Raw genomic sequence first — 17,883 nt, forward strand, 5'->3', positions numbered from 1 at the left:
TAAGGCTGAGGGTAAGTCACAAAACAAAGAAGGAACAAGTTATGGGAGCTGCAGAAAACTGTTTCCCAGAGGAGACATCTCCTACCACAAACTTGTGGAGTTAGTACGTTGGCTGATAGCTTAAATGATCTTTGATGTGAAATGAAAAGAGTTGTGGCCTGCATTGCCCCTCTGTTGAAGAATGGCTGAAGGCGTTCTTCAGCTGTGCAGCTGGCTTGCTGCTGATAGGCTGCCTGCAGAACATTGATAATATAACAGCGGGTGGAGGCCTTCTGCCTCTGGTGTCTTCTGATCTCTGTGACTCGCTTCCTTTCATCTTGTACCATTTTAACCACAAATAATGTAATAGCGATGCCTTTAGAGAAACCCCATCATTAATTTTTAATTTAATTGGGAACCTAGAGCTTGTGTTCAAATGCTCTTCACTCTAGAAGTGGTGTGAACATTTACTGCTGCAACAATGCTTGTCCCCTTCCATTTTTTTGCTGTTCATTCTGTTTGCTGGAGTAGGATAAAAGTCTCAACTGCAGAGACTTCCCAAGGGATTTTGCAAACAACAGTAAGACATTCTGCTTTTCACTGTAACATTAAGACTATATTTTGAAAGTGAAATTTCTGATGCCAAAAAGTGAAAAAGATATTAAAATAACATGAGTGTAAAATGGCAGTAAAAATATTGGAATTTTGTAACGAAAAACTTAAATTAATTGTTTATGCCAAGTTAAACTCCTGTATGGAGATGGCTTCACCAATTCACTGTAAAGGATAGACTTAGCAGATGATGTGATTCCATTGTAGGAAAGTTTATGCTCTTCTATTTCCAAATGTTAAAGGATTATTTAAATACTAAAATTAGAATTTCAAACAGCATGTCTGTGCAAGGAAATAGTGTACATGCCAGAGGCCTGAAGTAAAAACAGAAAATGTTGGAACTCAGTCAGGCTGCATCTGTGAAGGGATGCAGAAGCGAAGGGCTTTCCCAGCCAGTCCCAGTTGCCTAAAGGTAAGCAAGCTCAAGATGTTCAACATGAGGCCATGGGCTGTAAAGCCTGATTATTCTGCCATTTGCATTACTGGTAGGTACAGGCTTGTCACTGTATAACATTGGGATACAGAAACGATAGGCTTAGATCTGTCACTTAGGGTCCACAGAATCCGGGGCAAGTTGGCACATGGATCCAAAGTTCGCTTGGCAATAGGAGACAGAGGGTACCGGCAGAGAGTTGTTTTTGTGATTGCATACCTACGATAGTGGTGTTCCACAGGGATCCGTGACGGGACCCTTGTTTGGAATATATGTGAATGATTTGGAAATGGATGCAGGTGGCATAAACAGTAAATTTGCAGATGACACAAAGATTGATGGGATTGCTAACAATGTGGAGGGTTGTCTTAGGCTGCAGGGTAATGTGATGTGTTGGTGAACTGGGCTGAGAAAAGGCAGTAGAGTTTAATTCTGATGTGAGGTGATGCATTTTGGGAGTATTAATGAGGCCAGGCCATCATCAGGAATGGTAACGTCCCAGGAAGTATTGAGTAACAGAGGGGCCTTGGTCATATCACAGAATTAAAAAAACGTACAGCACAGAAATGGGCCCTTATGCCCCACCTCGTTCATCGTGATACCCTTCTAGGCTAATCCCATTTATTGGTATTTGGTGTGCAAGTCCAAATATCCTTTAAGGTGGCAGTGCAGGTTGATAATGTGGTTAAGCAAACATATGGGGTACTGGCCTTCATTAGTCAGGGCTTTGAGTACAAGAGCAGGGAGGTTATGCTCCAACTTTATAAAACATTCATCAGACCTCAGCTGGAGTACTGCATGCAGTTCTGGTAACTACACTAAAGGAAGAATATGATAGTTTGGGAGAGGTGCAGAGGAGATTCACCACGATGTTTTATGGGATGGAGTATTTTAATTCTGAGGAGGGACTGGAGAAGCTGGTCTGTTTTCCCTGGAGCAGAGGAGGTTGAGAGCACTTGAATTGCCTGGACATTGAAGGCTACGGGCCAAGTACTGGAAGATGGGATTAAAAGCGATGAGTGCCCACAGGTCAGTGTAGATCTGGAGGGCTGAATAACCTGTTTCTATGCTGTATGACTATATAACATTGTATACAGTACTGGCAGGCACAGGTCTGTCACCGTATAGCAAGGGTACAATATTGGAGGGCACTACTTTAGAATTATATAACACTGGGGAACAGAAATGATAGGCATAGGTCTGTCCCTGTGTGCAGTATTGGTGGGCACAGGTCTATCGCTGGGTAACACTGGAGTGTAGTACCAATAGGCACAGGTCTGTCAGTACATAACACTGGATCTAGTATAGGTATGCACAGGCCTGTCATGGTATAACACTCGGTCGGTGCAGTTCTGGTGGACACTGTTCTGTCATTGTGTAATGACATGATACAGTATTGTGGGCACAGGTCTGTCACTATATAACATTGGGATTCAATGCCGGTGGCACAGTTCTGTCACTATGTATTACCAGGATACAGTTCTGACTGGCACAGGTTTCTCACTGACACCAACTACAATTTCAAATGGCACTTATAGAACTGCTACAAGCAAAGTGGGCTGCAGGACTCTTTTGAGTTACTATCCATGTCATGGCCTTTCTCCCAGACTTTACACGTCTGAGACAGACACATGCATATGAATTAGAGGCACAGTGGTCACAGAGGGTCGGTGGGACAGAAATGAGTCCAGCTTCCCTGTTAGCAAATGAGAAATGTTTGTCCCCTGAAATGTAGGTGTAAACAGCCATCCTATAAAATAGCACATACCTTTTATATATTTACCTGAATTGTTAAGACAAAATAAAACTTGCTTCTCATAATGGCGGTTGGAAGTGGTTTGCATTGTAAATCTGGCCCTGCTCTTTAAAAAATTGTGCACTGCTGTTTTATAGACTGTTATTCCTGCAAAACTAAGTAATAGTCTTTGAATTTAAAATATTTAAAAGCAGGTACTAGTCTCAATATACACTCGATCTTTTTCTGCAGAAGGTTGCTTATCTTTGGAATGTTTCTCAGAGGGATTTGGTTCTCAGTCATTGATCATATTCAAGGATTTTGGATGGTGAAATAGAGATCAGATGAGAAAGTGGAACTGAAGCATAGGATAAGCACTGGCCTCACTGAATGGATGAGCAGATTGAAGGAACTGTCTGCTTAACCATGGTTCTTTGTCTTTTTTAATATTTTCTTAAATTATGCAAGACAGTCAATAATATTGCCTGTATGCTCAGAGCAGTGAGAATGTGGCACTTGCTACCACATGCAATGGTCAAAGCTGATTTGGTGACTAGACTTCCTAGATAGTTGAGAAATCAGAATTATCTGTGGTGATAGGCTTGTCCGTAGAAAATACTAACATAAATTTCTCTGTTAGGTTTCTCAGCCATGTCTTTCATCCTGTCAGACTGAACAAATGAGGTGTTGAACTACAAGACGTCATCCTGTTTTATTTCTAGCACCTTTATGAATCTTGCTCTTGCTGAGTGATTCCCCCAACCACCATGAAATCTATCACTGCATGGATAGCTGGAGTAACTGGTGAATGTTTTATGATACTGTACACTTCAAGTGCACTGGAGGTCCCAGTACCACACATAATTAGTAAGAATTTCCAAGGTGTGAATTGAATTTAGTTGAATACATCTGTCCCTCTAATTCCAGTTTTTTCCTCCAGCAACTGAGTTACATTTTCTTTCCATGTCAGTCATTTGTTGTGTTTCCTTCATAATTTTGTTCAGACTGAATGGGTCAAGCTGCACAAGTATCTTTCGGTTTGGGTCATGCATTATCATTAAGGAGTGAACCTTTTTCAGTCAGCACATCAACTTCTATAATGATGTCAAATGATTTCATGCTGTTCAGCTCTGCTTTGACTTTATCCTTCACGGTACATGGTAGGATCCTACAGGGTTCAAACACTGGTTGTGCAATGTATAAGAACTCAAATGATTGCCATTTTCTTAGGGTAAATAACCAGGATCTTGAACCAGTTTCTTTTCCTCATTGAACAATGCACTTGAAGTCTCTGTACCCTGGTGCTGGCTTCTTAAAGCAACTACAGCCAACAGATTTTTACATCAATTTTATGTAATCTTCCCGTATGATTTCACAGCAGTTCTTCTAAGTGGGCCTTTTGTGCTGTGATGCTGAAACCACACTCTTTTAATAATCTGCTCTTGGAGAGCTGTGTAACTCTGAGGAAAATAACTAGCTGGCTTTTATTAATCTGGATTTGGAATTGAGCATACATTAATGTAATGATGAACACACTTTTCAAATGAGGAGGTACAAGAATTTGTTAAGGGAAATATTTGTTTGAATTAGAAGGCGAATCAGAATCAGCTTTATTATCACTGATATGTCGTGAAATGCGTTGTTCTGCAGCGGCATTACAGTGCAAAGACATAATATCACCTTAAATTACAAAACAAATAAATAGTGAAAAAAGGAAGGAATAACAAAGCGGCTTTCATGGGTTCATGCACCATTCAGAAATCTGATGGCAGAGGAGAAGAAGCTGTCCCTAAATCTGTGAGTGTGTGTCTTCAAACTCCTGTACCTCATCCCCGACGGTAGTAACAAGAAGAGAATATGTCCGGAATGGTGAGGATCCTTAGTGATGGATGCTGCCTTCTTGAGGTACTGCCTCTTGAAGATGTTCTCGATGGTGAGGAGAGTTGTGTCCGTGATGGAGCTGGCTGAGTCTACAACTCTCTGCTGCCTCTTGCGATCCTATGCATTGGAGCGTCCATTCCAGGCTGTAATGCAACCAGTCAGAATGCTCTCCACCGTACATCTATAGAAATTTGCAGGAGTCTTTGGTGACATACCAAATCTCCTCAAACTCCTAACAAAGTAGATCCACTGGCATGCCTTCATGAGAGCATCAATGTGCTGGGCCCAGGATAGATCCTCTGAGATGTTGACACCCAGGAACATAAAGCTGCTCACCCTTTCTACCACCGACACCTCAATGAGGACTGGTGTGTGTTCTCCCGACTTCCCCTTCCTGAAGTCCACAATCAATTCCTTGGTCTTGTTGACATTGAGTTCGAGGTGTGCTCCTGTACACCTCCTCGTCGTCATCTGAGGTTCTACCAGCAACAGTGGTAACATGAGCGAATTTATAGATAGCATTTGAGCTGTGCCAAGCCACACAGACATGAGTGTAGAGAGAGTAGAGCCGAGGGCTAAGTACACATCCTTGATTAGTTCACAAATTAGTTCAGCAAATAATATTTATGTACTATCAATAGCTTTGTTTTTAAAACCCATGAGAATATTCTGAATTAATATTTCTTGGATTAAATGATTCTTCAGTTCCCTTTTATTATGATAGTGTCAGTTGCTTTTAATCAGTGTATCTCACATGCAGAATCCTCTTGAGCAAATGCTAGGATTCAGAGCATGGGATTCATACACAAAGTCTCTGGAGTTCAAGCCATTAGGGCTTCTCGTCTCCCGCTCTGGAAAATGTCACTAAGGTCAGAATGATTCTTTCCACTGAGGAAGAACATTGGCAAAATAGATAGACCAAGCTAATTAAACCAATATCAAATGTGAAATGGCAAATGGGGTAGTACTTCAGGGTGAGATCCTGCCACAGGCTGGGTGCATTCCTTTCTCAGAGCCTTTTTGTGCCTGAGTGCATTTTGTTTTGTACCGAGGTTGGCACCACACAATTCAGCTTCTGTCACCCCTCCAGCACCATGAAAGTAGAAGTCCATCATTTAACAGATGAGAAAACTGAGGACTGTGCTGACTACAAATGCAAGGCGTACCCATGCGTCTAAGGCTACTTGTCTAACACCAATGAGTTATGGAAAAATAACTGGCTTCTGTGGAAGGGCTACACTCCAGCTAGTAGCACCTCCATTTTGTAGGGTAGTTGGGTAAATTGATCAATCTCAAAGGGAGCATCAATTAGAGAATCTGACCAAGTACCTGTCACCCTATCACTGATGCACACAGCCTTCAAGTACAGTTATCTGCTGCGTGTAGAAAGCTAGTGAATTAATCGTGGGATGAGCATTTAAAGTATGATCTAGAAGGCACTTACTCATTTCTTGGTGAGTCACACTGCTTATCGAGTCACTGCGTATGAAAATCCAGGAAATGGTGCTGGAGGCTGTGCATCTAACCTATCCATCCTGCTCGCTCTGTGAGGCTCCAATGCTGATGTATAGTCAACATTGAAAATATTCAGGTGACCTCTCCACACAGGGAAACAGAACAAATATAATTTGGCTGGTTATTGAACCAACCTCCAATGTGGTGGAAGAGATTACCGACAATGCCATTAAGGTATACCTGCTGATTAATAACCTGCTCACTGGCACCCAGTTTAGTTTCTGACAGAAACGCGTGTTTCAAATGACTTTACAACCTTACTCCAGGCAGAAAGACAAGTGATGAACACCAGAAGAGAGGAAGACAAACTTCTCTCGATATTCGATCAAATGTGGCAACAAAAAGTGAGGTAAAGGCCAATAGGAGTGAAAGGGACACTGTTGAGTGGCTGGTGTCATACTGGATACAAAGGAAGGTGGCTGTGCTTGTTGGCCAGTCAGTCCAGCAAGAATTCCTTAAGACAGTACTCCTGATCCATTTTGGAATTAGTTTCCTTGAAAAGATTCTTAACAAGCTTTATTTTTAAAAACACATACATTTTAATGAACACTGTAAAGGTTAAATTGGATAAAAAGAACATTCCATTGATTCTCAACATCTACATTTTATTTTAACCAATGGGAATCCTGAATCTTGATTTCATTGTTTTAGTAATTGGTTAATTCTCAGTGGCACCCAGAGCCTTCAGGTGACCTCAATTTTTCTAAGGTTGCGTTATGCCATGTAAAGTTGTGTCTTCATATTAGGGGTAGTTACTCTGACCTCCCATTGTCAATCATCAATTGTGTCAGCATCAGGATCAAAGTTGGGATGTGGTCTGGAAGCAGATTGTGTGGCAAAATCTAGACAATGAACTATTGCTCTTCCCCTCAGCTTTTTATAATGTTAAATCCCCTTCCCTAACCCAATCCTAAACATGTTTGTCTCTTTGATTAGCTCCTTCCATCATTTCTGATGAATGCAATTTAGATAAATGTTTATTCTATTCTGCCTATTCATGCAGAATGACCGATGTAATAATTTTATCCCAAGATGTGAAATGATGCCGCAGGTTTAGTAGACAAATTACTGCAAATGAATAAAACTATTGAAGCTATCATTGACTCTCCATCGGGACCACTCATTTGGAAAGATGCCAGCTTTGCATTTTTCTCCATTTCAAACACAATTCTTTGCACAGATGTAATAGGCTGTCCATCACAAATGTCATTGAACATGATCTTATCCATCATAACTGACCATGTCACATATGGAAGCTATTAAATTTTTAGGTAAAAAATGTAATTTCAAAAATAAATCATTTTACAAACTTCTACGTCTTGATATCCCTTCAAATGATATCATTTTTGAGACAAAGTTTAGAGAATTGAAATGAAATCAAGTCATCACCTCAAGTCTCCTGTTAAGATACTACAACTGAATATTCTCCTTAGAAAGTCCTAAGGCCCAATCTACTTCATCAAGTGATTCCAGATTCATGCTCTGCTCCAGAGACTTGAGCACAAAACTCCAGGTTGATTCTATTGCTGCACTGAGGGAGTGTTGCTCTGTTAGACCTGCCCTCTTTCAGAGGAAGCATTAAATTGAGGCTCCGCCTACTTCCCCAGGAAGATCTAATGGCACTATTTTGAAGAGCAGTGGGGTTCTCCACAGTATCAAAACCAACATCATCGGTCACAATATCATTTATGGAAACTTTATGTATACAAATTACCTGCTGCAGTAGAAAGGTGACTATAATTCAAAATTGCTTCATAAGCATAAAAATAACTGGGGATGTCTTGAAGGATGGTGAAGCGCACTTTAAATGTAAACCCAGTAGCTATAAAAGGATATCTTGAGCAATGAAAAGAGGAAGAAAAGTTACAGGCAAGTCCTCTTTCACATCCCCCTTCCCAGTGATGCTGCCCTGTTCACTGTCTCTTAGCTCTACCTCTCGGTTATTCCATTACCGATACTTTAGCATTTCTTTTTGCATGACTTTAGATTGCACCACTGTCTTTGCACCATTCTGTGGTGTTGCACTCGTTGCTGTAGTTATTGTCGTATTTATTATTACCAGGTGTACTGTTTACTCAGTGAGCTTCACGCGAGCAAGGAATTTCATTGCATCCTGGCGTATACAACAATAAACTAATCTAAACAATTTAAGCACAGGAGACATGCATGATCTAATGTTGTTACTATTTGCATTACCAATGCGTAACAGGAGGACATGTATAAATTAGTTCCCAAGACTACAAGCCCTGACATTTGGTTCAGAGCAGCCTTCAAACATGGACTTGCCACAAGGAGGGATTCCTGCACTGAAGAATGGATGCCTGTGTCATGACTGACAATGGGCACCATTTACATGAGGCACCATTGGACCACAGCCCTGGTCTACAAAGAGGACTGAAATTTCAGGCTGTAGCCTCAGCCACAGAGGCAGAGAAGGGCCAAGCAGAGCTACAAATGGTGTCCTGCAATGCACCGGAGGGAATCTCTTTTCAACTTACCTTTTTGATGGTGGCAGACTTTTCCTGAAAACACCTCCCTGCCCTGAACCCAGCCTGCAACTGTTTAATTTTGCATAGCAGTCCTCCTAGTTGGAGCTGCAAATGATACCTGCTTTTCTGCCTGTACCAGGATGGTGGGTGAGTCCCGTCCTCTCCACAATGTGCCCCCTGCCTGCTTGAACGCCATTTGGTTCATGAAAAATACAGGTGGAACCATCAAATTCTAGACCTTAGGACATTCACTACTCTGTCAAATGCTCATGTTCACACACAGTCTAATTTAGCTGCAAGACACTGTTGCTTAAAATATGGTAGATTAACAGACAAAGAGAACATCTTTGATATAAACCCAGCCCTCACCCTCAGGAGTTAAAATAGAATTGAAAAAAATCAAAAAATCAGATCCACTCCAAAGTCCTAATTTAGTTTATCTATCTGAATAATTTAGCTGCATTTTTAATAAAAGCCTTCTCATTAGGTCATATCTTCAATTATCTTATTACTCCTCTTTCACTTATTGGATGAAGTGAGTATCTCTCATTTCATAATCACATTTCCAGCTTACCTGATATTGGTTTACTTTACTATCATTTCCATTAGTCTGAAAAAAAAATTGTGGTATCTTGCAGTAAATTGTGGAATTAAATTTATTTCCTGAGAGGTAAGGCCAGATCGTGGTGGAAATATAAAACCAGTTCTGTTTCAGTGGTGGAAGGATAACGCCAGGATATGTAACAGAGGTTTGCTGATATTCCTTTTGAGGTTTCAGGCTGCAGACCAGTCTAACCTTCAAGAGTCTTCATTTTGCAGTATTTGCCAGTCACATAGTGGCAGCATACAGGATGGGCAGAAATCAGCCTAAATAAATTGAGATTCTTTCTTTTATTACGACAGCAACTACTTTGCATCACCATGGTAAACTCTCACTTTTGAATAGGACGTCTTGTCAAAGTTTTCTGAATGAAGACCAACACTTTGCCATTCAGAGAAAGGGGAATAAAAATGGGAGTGAGCTTTAACTTATGCTACTTGGAGAGAATCTGATGTTGAGAAGATAACTCATAATTCATATGCCTGAAGAAATCTTAAACATGAGGCAAACCTTTTTGTGAACCAAAGTGGAATTAACTGGAGGACAGAGTTGGTCAATGGATTTTGTTGATACCTTTCAAGGGGAGCTGAAACAAAGGTAGAGTTCCCCTGGTCCTCACTTTCCACTCCAATGGTTGAGAAGGATTGAGGGTTAATGAGATATTAAAGAGAATGGCTCCAATATTACTTTCAAGATGTGTTTGATGTGGGAAGGTGGAGTTAGAATGGGAAGCACAGAGGTATGGGATTCCCAAATGTCCTATTGTTAAAGAATGCAGGACATCTTTTAATTATTTATGACAAGGTTCCCTGCCTATAAAGGCACCTGTGGCAAAGTGCCTGCGACACCTGCTGCCTGCCCCCAGAACACTACGCAAAAAGATGTATTTCACTGTGTGTTTCAATGTACATGTGACTAATAAAGATATCTTATCTAATGGCCAATCAGCCTGCTTGTGGGAGGATAAGGGGAAACATGCACCTCAATACTGTAGACAAGCTGGTCTAGTGGGAGGGGTTATATGAGAATTCACGAGAGGTGAGTGGTGTTCGGGGTGAGAGCGACTGGTATTGGAGATGTGAGAGGATCGGATCCCAAGAGAGGAAGCGACTGATCACCGAGACTGGGTACAGAGTGCTGGGCCAGATGGAAATACTTCAGCACTTCCTGGCCCACTGGCAATGAAATAAAAGCACATGCCTTGTGATTTTAACCCTCCTCAACTCTTTACCTGCCAGGTTTCCTGAGATCAGAAAAGTTCATCCAACTGCGGTTAAAAATAGAATCATTATTAGCCATGTCACCTCCTGAAAGGGTTTCAATGACCAACACACATCCTGTAAGCAGATTGGGGCACCTCCTTTGAAAGTGGAAATGGATGGTTGGGTATTGCATTCTGCCATTAAATGTTTTACCTTATTGGCCCATCTGAACCTAGTCCACCAACTTTGGTGGGGGAGGGAGGGCAAGAAAAAAAAAGGTTCAAAATGGTCCTTTCTGGAAAGCTAGGGGATAGGATTTTTACATCTGACATTAAATGAGATTCATTCACAGTCACATCCATTGATGTTTAACATAATAGCGTGTGTACGTTGCACTCAGCTTCCAAAATTCAGCTGCACAGACATCAAAAGAACCATATTTTTAAAGTGGAGTACAACTTCTATCACATGAGTTTAACCCTTGCAAAAAAGGCCAGATTTCTACCCCACCAGGTACACAAGGAAACAGTGAAGTAGAATAGCAGTGCATAGTCTTTGTTCACTCTAGCTTTTCCTGTGCTCTCAGCATCTTTACAAGGTTGTTTAATTTGGTCCTATCATAATGCTGAAGTTTTTAGTGTTATTAGCTTTAACACACATTCACCTTCAAGGACTTGGCAACAGCATTTTTGACAGTGGTCCAGGATACCAACTCATCCTTTCAACTGTGGAATCCCAGAGGGAAGCAGGAAACAGAAAAACATAAGCAAACTATTTTAAGTTACAACAGAACTCCTACGCCACTGTTCATAGTGAATCAGGTAACATTCTGCTTTATAAGTTCAGGGATATTATTCTAAGCAATGTACAGCAAATTACTCTGATGATGAGTTGAGGCTGCATTGAACCCAACCAGTCCCTTTGAGGCCACAGGTCTTATTATATAGATATAAAGATTGAAATCAGCTATTAAGCCCCACTGAACACGTTTTACCATTTAATTAGATCATGGCTGATATGTGTCTTAACTCTTATCTGCTTTGGTTCAGTATGCTTAACTCCTTTGTCGAATAAAAATCAAACCGAGATTCTTAGATCAATTAGTGTTCAGAACAAACAATAGGAAATAATCAGTTTTACTTCCTTTCTATAGGTGACAAGATGGGAGAGGTGAAAGGCGCCAGACACACAATGTTTTTTTTAAGTGTTGATAGACCTCCAGTGGCTATATATCAAAGAAATGCAGCCACTGAAAATCTGAAATAAAACAGAAGATGCTGGGAACACACTACAGGTCAGGCAGCAGGTGCGGAAAAAGAAATAAAGTTAAAGTTTCAGGTCAAAGTCTGTCAGAACTGGGAAAGTGAAACAATAACTTAGTTATAGGTTGCAGAAAGGGAGGGGGTGGACATGGGGAATCTCTCCAATAGCATAAGGCCTAGGTTGCCATGGTGATCCTGCTGTACATGAAGCTGTTTTATTTGATGGATTAAGGCTGTTAGAGTGAGAGAAAATAAACAAAGGAACATAGTAAAGCCGTGAAATGCAGGTCAGAAATATTGTTGAAACTTTACACCAAGAAGGAGAATGCTGGAAATGTCCATCAGGTCAGCCAGTGTCTGGGGAAAGAGAAGAACTGATATTACAGATAGATAACCTTACAGCAGAACTGGTTCTGATACAAAAGGAAAAGTGAGTTTTCTGAAATTGTTGAAGTCAGCGTTGAGACCTGAAGATTGCAATGCGTCCAGACAGCAGATGAGGGGTTACATTGGGCCTCTGTGCAGGAAGCCACAGACAGATGGGTCAGAGTAGCTGTGGGATGGAGAAGTAACAAGCAACGGAAACCTTGGGGTCCTCCTTGTGGACTGAACAGTAGTGCTCTACAATGCAGTTACCCAATTTCTCCACTGTAGAGATCATATCCTGATCACTGAGTACAAGTGAATCTCCACCACTCCCGAAAGGATTCTTTGGGTTGCTAGATGGTGGGAAGAGGTGATGCATGTCCCATGGCTGCATGGGGAGGTGTTGAGAGAAGGGGTGTATTTGGTGGAGACAGGAGAGTGAGCCAATGATTCAGTAGGAACAGTCCCTTTGGGAGACTGAGAGGGGAGGAGAGGGAAAGATACATTGGGAATTCCATTGAATGTGACAGAAAATGAAAAGGATGATCTGTTAAACATGGAAACTATTGGGATGGAAGGTGAGGACCAAGGAAACTTTATCCTTCCTCTGGCAGGAAGGAGAAGTAGCAAGGGCAGAGGCATAGGCAATAGATGAGAGGCAATGGAGGGTCACGTCAACTGTGGCTGCCCCTTTACCAAGTACAAGGTAAAAGGAAGACTTTCACAGGTACCTCAGTGTCACTACTCATTGTGTTTAAAGATTACCTCCACTGCTGCACATCTCCAATGAAAAGTTATAAAGAAATTTGTGCTGGTTACACAGAGACAGTGAATTAAATATTCTTAGAGTGGATTTAGAAAATGTAAACAGCATTTTGTTACCTACTGCAGGGACATAAATAAATACATTTGGTCCTGTAACGTACCACAGTTACATAAATAAAGAAATCTCTGCCCGTTTCACAAAAAGCAGATCTTTACTTAATATACAAAATGGGCACACTGTCTTATTTGTTTAGGATGTGGGCCAAAAAATATAAAACATAAAGCATTTAACTAATTTGCATCTTTCCTTCTTTACCAAATATCTCTGTGGCAGTACTTAATATAATTGAATGTATTTAAATAAACAAATTCAAATTCAGTACATGCATTCACACTGCATAATCACAGCGTCCTTCAGAATTTATCACATAATGATTTTTTATTGCTTTAACCTCACTTCAACACAAAAAGGAAAACGCAGCTGTTTATATTTGAAAGAAATAAATAAGAATTAAACAGCAAAACTCACTCTGCAGAGTTTCATTCATCACACATACAGGACCTAGTGTAGGGGGGAGAGGGACTTGATATCCCACTAGTCCCTGTTTATGATCTGAAATGGGGAGCCGGTGGGGTGAAAAACCGAAAGGTGTGTGAGCACGCAGAATAACATGACAGTTCCGTCTCCTCCAGTCGGTAGGCAGACCTTTGTTATTGTAGCTGGATCTTCCACAGGGAACAGGAGAGACTTATTTATGCATGAAAGTCAGAGTCAGGTAAAGTCCTTCAGCCCTTAGTGGCCTCTTTCTCACTGCAGCTTGTACGGTTGATAGTTCCTGCTCCTGGCCATTGGCCACGTGTGGCCCCATTTGGGGAGCAGCCATTCCCAGTAATAATTAAAGGCTTCAGAGATGTAATCAGGGCAGGCTGGATGCAGCTTTGGGAAATAGATTTACAGTGGTTGCCTATGGGTTATGAAACTTAAAGGCTTTGAAATTTAAAATAGTTACTGGTGAAGGCTGTGAACACAATTTGTCTGTTGTTCTTAGCTTCTGCTTCCTCTCATTCTGGGTGTTAATATGACTCCACTGTACTATGTGCTGCAGAGACCACACACTTGACCATTTCCCTGCCTTCGGATCAGCTGTCAGGGAAGACACAGTTTCCTCTGACACGACACTAAACCAGAAACCCATTGGGGATGTGAAAAGGTTGGTGATGCGATGAGACAAGGCTTCCCACCTCCAGGAAGGACGTGCACACCTTTTGTGCACTTGGAGTTAAAATCCGGTGCCAGTGAATCCAGGCACACTGTGTAAATGGGCTATCTTGGGAAGACTACCTGGCTGATTCTCTTGAACTGAGAATCGAACTGAAGGCCTCAACTCCTCATAAAGGCCAACGTCTCAACTGAATACTCAGCAATCACGGCTAGCTTCTTCCTCGGCACTGGGGAAGGGTTTGTTGAGGGTGCTTGTGGTGAGACATTAGCTTCTGCTCCTGGAGGTGCTGAGACAGGATGAGGAATGCCTTGGCGGCTATGCGATGAACCTTGAATAGGAGAAGGGTGACCATCAGCAGCAAGATCAGCCTGTTGTGAGGGGGCTGCAGGAGATGGGCAGAGACGGGGCGTGGGACATCGTGTAACGGGGGCTCACACCAGTACCATTAATGGGGAAGTTACACAGCTCCCTCACTCTCTCAGTAAGGCACAGCCTCCGGAAATTGTGGTCATCACAATAGATGGTGGCCAACCCCTGCAGCTTCATAGAAAGAGACTTGCTCTCTGGTGGTCCACCGTTACTAATGGTTGGAAAAATAACCATCTCACTCTACATTGTTTGCCTCTGTATCCCTTCCAAATGAAATGGGAAACATTTGAGATTCCCAGTCACCACCATGCAAATGCGCAAGGAGGGTGATTTATTGATTGTGAGTACTTGCAACTGTTTGCATTTTTATAAGATATCTTTATTAGTCACATGTACATCGAAACACAGTGAAATGCATCTGTCGCAATAGAGTGTTCTGGGGGCAGCCCGCAAGTGTCACCACACTTCCGGCGCCAACATAGCATGCCCACAATTTCCTAACCCGTACGTCTTTGGAATGTGGGAGGAAACCGGAGCACCCGGAGGAAACCCACACAGACATGGGGAGAACGTACAAACTCCTTACAGACAGTGGCTGGAATTGAGCCCAGGTCACTGGCACTGTAATAGCGTTGTGCAACCGCTACACTACCATAACTTTCCCTGTACTGATGCCAGTCTGAATGAATGAGCATTCGATTTTAGGTCTGTAACAGGCATCCTGTGTGCACAAGGTGTCATTATTTGTGCATAGGTACAATCAGTACACTTCTATGGAGAAAGCACCTTTCACAGTGTGGGATCCGCACTGTCAGATTGCTGCCTGCATGGCAAGGGTGAAGTGACTCACTCAGTTTCCAGTGACAGCATTCAAAGCTCTGGCATTGTCCCTCACTGGAAACAACTTGAGCAGGGCAATTTTCAGCCCACCAGCTTTCATAGAATCATATTTTGATTGACTTTAAAAATGAAGTGTACATATTTACAACCCAAGCTTATTGTTGTGGAGTCAACTGCTTTTAGTACCTGATAAAATATAAATCAGTTATTTACTGTTGTAAACTCGAACCGAATTCCCTCCAAAAAAGTAAACATTTTGCAAATAACTGTGCTCATTCAATTGGATGGTACGTCAGTCACCAATTGGAATCTAATCAAAGTTAGATATCAAAAGGTCAATTCTTCAGACCAGGCACTCTTGCCATCGGCACTATGGTAACAGACAGGACTGGCGGTTGTGTACTGTACACAGCAGAATGAGCGTGCACTATTCTCCTGATAGACTGAGGTTCATCCTCAACTTAATTGGGTCAGATACTGAACTTCTGACTTATTTGAGAGCTCATCAGTGTGAGCATTAGATCAAAATCTGTGCAACCTCTGGTAGAGGTCAGTGTTGCTCTGGACCACTCCACACCAACAACCATCAGCGCAGATAGCAAGGAATCTGAATAAATTATTCCTTAGCCTCATTCTGTCATGATGTAGACTCAAAATGTTACAGCACAGAATGAGGTCATTCAACCCATCATATCCATACTGGCTCTTTACCAGAGCAGTCCATCAGTTCCAACTCCAGTCCATTCTCCATGGCCTTGAAGATTTTCCCTCACTGTATATTTATCCAATTTCTTCTTGAAGGGAAGAATGGAACCTGCCTCCACCATATCTGCAGGCAATGCATTTCAGATTCCAACCAGAGGCTGCATGAAAGAGTGTTTCCTTGTGTCACTATTAATTCTCTTCCCTTTTATTTTATACTTGTGACCTTTAATCCTCAACCCCTCTGCTAATAGAAACAGTTTTCCATTATCCACAGTGCAAACCAGTCGTCATTTTAGATAGTTCTGTCAAATCTCCCCTCATCCTTCTCTTTTAAAAAAAACAGTCCCAGCCTCTCTAATCTTTGTTGTTTAAATTGTAGACCCTCATCCTAGGATACATGCTCATAATTTTTTTTCTGGACTATCTCTAGTGCCTCTACATTCTTCCTTTAAGGACACAACCAGAATTGAACACAATGTTCCAGTTGACACTTGACGAGTGCTTTATAGAGGCTCAACAAGACTTTCCTGCTTTTATACTCTATGCTTCTATTGATAAAACCCAGAATTGCAAATGTCTTTGTGCCCCACTGCCCGACCACTTTCAATGATAAGTGCACTCATAACCCCAGTTACCTCTCTTCCTGAACCTCTCAGAACAGCATCTTTTATTCTTCCAACCAAAATACAACACTGGAAGAAATGTTAACAGAAACCCAGTCGTTAAAAGCCATCAAGTATTCACTGCCTGGTTTATGTTAGATGTTAAATTGGTTCCAGGCATTCATTCTGCACATATGATGGATTTATTCAAGGAGGTATTCGGAGGCAAACAGTGGGAATACCATATTGAAGCAGATTCTTCACTACCCACACAAGGCCTACTGGAGCACAACTTAGAGGAACCAGTCCAAGGCCACATGAATGCACCTGTCAGTAGGCCACTTTTTAAGTGAACTATTTATCTTTTCGTCATTGATATCCCTTGACCACTCCCCAACTCCACCTTCCCGGTGGTCAACTTTGATCTTAATTCAAATTCCCAGAACAGTCGCAACCCTGACCTCCCTCTGCTGATAATGACTCCAAACTCTCCTGACCAATTACAGACTCTCTCACCCGAAAGTCCCATTTAGACCCTAAAAATCATGATTCCTCCTCTCCCCCCTTCGATCCCAGCTCATGAACCCCAATCTGTGACCTACCCAAGTTCTTCCTCTAGTTCAACAATGATGGAGTGGAGGGGGAGGTTTCTATGTGTGTGTTATATTATGCAAAGCCATTCCTATTGCGCACATGATCTTGGCCTTTGCATAGCAGGCAGTAATCCATGCAGTGGCCACTTGCACACCACTTGTCCAAAGCACCTTTCCCAGTGCAGGTTGACTTATAGGCCAGATTCATTGCCTTTTTATTCTTGCTTTGGCCTGTCGCAATTTCCAACAGGAAATGACAACTTGTGCATAGGATGGGAGGCTGCCACCAGTACAGAAGAAACAGTGGCAACATTCAGTTAGGTTACTGGGTAGATGGTCAGACAGTTTTGCAATCAGAATGAAGGAAGGCCTTGAGCCAGAGATAGGATGAAAATGTTTTGGGAAATATACCAGCTTCAGCCCTTTCTACATCTGAGTCTTCTTTCCACCAGTTTGGTCTGTCAAGAAGGACACAATGTCTTCACTGTGCAGCCCTCTGATCAAAATATCTGTTGGACCATACAATTTCATCTTCAGAGATCACATTTGTATTACTGACTGTTACCCCTCTGCTTGGAAAAGATTTAAATCAAAATTTTCTGTTAATAAATAAATAGGCTCCAATTCCACCAGCTCAGTTTTCACTAAACAAATGGGATTAAAATTGACTCCACAATATGCCATGCAGTAAAATTCTTAACATTCCAAACA

This window comes from Pristis pectinata, chromosome 8 (assembly GCF_009764475.1).
Source record: "Pristis pectinata isolate sPriPec2 chromosome 8, sPriPec2.1.pri, whole genome shotgun sequence".
Taxonomy (NCBI): domain Eukaryota; kingdom Metazoa; phylum Chordata; class Chondrichthyes; order Rhinopristiformes; family Pristidae; genus Pristis; species Pristis pectinata.